Consider the following 1956-nt stretch of genomic DNA (forward strand, 5'->3'; position numbering starts at 1 on the left):
ATGCAGTTCAAGCTGGCCTTGCCCTCACTTTGTAGCCCACACTGTCCTCCAACTCATGGCATCTTCCTGTCTCAGCCTCCTGAGTGCTAGCACTGCAGGCATGCACCCTCATGCCTGGCCTGCATGGCTTTATTTTGACAGAATCATGAAACTGCCGTTCAGTTGGCCAAGGGGCTTGCCCGATAGCTCAGTTGCTTAAAACGCCTCCTGGGCAAATGCAGTCAGGCACAGGCGACCGTGGTTCGATCCCCAACCCCACAAGCCGCAGCACACCCACCCTTAAGGCAGCCAGAGGTAGCCAAAAAAAATCCTTCTCCATTTAGTTGGCCATTACAGTGAACTGTACACTAGCGTGCCAGTGAGACTGCACCGTGATCTCGTTGCCCTCGTGCCACCTATGATGCCAAAAAATACATCAAGGCAAACCCTACAGCTGGGGTTAGAATAAATATTAGGGCCCTGAGAAATCTACTGAAAAAGCAGCTTTAGGGACTTTTTTTAACCTGAAAATTGTTCCATCTCAAAGCAAGTGTGGTTATATTTTTATCCTACAGTAAATATTGCTGCTTGTATCCAGGCACAGAAGTGCACACCTATAATGCCAGACATGGGAGGCTGAGGCAGGAGGATTGCCATGAGTTTGAGACTAACTTGAGCTACATGGTGAGACCCTATCTCCAAAAACAAAATAAAATGAACAAACAAAAATGCTTTATATTGGGAGCCAGGGAGATGGTTCAGTGGAATAAGTGCTGCCCTGGCAAGTGCAAAGGCCTGAGTTCAATCCCCGGTTCCACCAAAAGATCGGAAGAGAAAAAAAAAAAAAAAAAAAAAAAAAAGCTTTATATTTAAGAAACATCCCTTGAACCAGTTCTTTAAAATTTTTTTTTTTAATTTTATTTATTTAGGGCTGGTGGGATGGCTCAGTGGTCTAAAGCACCTACTTAGAACAAGCTTAGCTAAAGCACAGGGACCGCGGTTCAATCCCCCGGCACCACATGCCAGCCAGCCCCACCCCCTGGTGGGCTGAGCTGGCCACACACACACATAAATAAATAAATAAATAAAATTTTTTAAAAAAAATTTATTTGTGTGTGTGTGTGTGTGTGTGTGTGTGACCAGCTCAGCCCACCAGGGAGCGGGGCTGGCTGGCATGTGGTGCTGGGGATTGAACTGCGGTCCCTGTGTCTTGCTAACCTTGTTCTAAGTAGGTGCTTTAGACCACTGAACCATCTCACCAGCCCAAAATGGGGCAGAAGTGTTTTTCTTTTTTTTTTTTTTTTTGCTACGAATGCCTTCAAGGCATGACTGGCTGGCTTGTGTTGTGGGAATCAAACCACAGCAACCTGAGCCTAAAGTTGTGGGTTTTGTTTTTTTTTTTTCCAGTACCGGGGATTGAACTCAGGACCGCGCTCGCCAGGCAGGTGCTCACTCTGCCGAGCTATCTCCCCAGCTTCCTTGAACCAGTTCTTGAAGAGACTTTCCCCTGTTTATTTTCCTAAAAAGAAAATCAAAATTTTAATGTTTTCTAGTGAATGTTAAGAAAAACCATATGGGCCTTTAGCAGAAATGAAAGCTCTCAGGCGTCCAGGGCAGGCCTACATGGAAAGCCATCACTAGCTTCGAGCCTAAGAGCCTCTCCATGGCTTATCCTCTGCCCCTTCCCACCCACAAGCAGGTCAGGAGGCACAGGGACCCAGAGCTTCAGGCTCTGGCGGGCCAGGACTGTCCCTTTTAAATCCTTGCTGCCGCTGGGCAGGTGTGGCAGTGCACACCTGTCATATCAGCTCTTAGCAAGCTGAGGCAGGAGAACTGCCCAGAGTTTAAAGCCAGCTTGGACTATATAGTAAGCTCAAGGCTGTCACTGTGAGCCCAAGTTCAGCCATGCAAGCGCGGCTCTTCCCTAAGCTGAAAGAGCACCATGGCCTGGAGCTTCCCTATTTGTGTTTGGTTTTG

The sequence above is a fragment of the Octodon degus genome, unplaced genomic scaffold (genome assembly GCF_000260255.1).
Source record: "Octodon degus isolate 3935 unplaced genomic scaffold, OctDeg1.0 scaffold00208, whole genome shotgun sequence".
NCBI lineage: Eukaryota > Metazoa > Chordata > Mammalia > Rodentia > Octodontidae > Octodon > Octodon degus.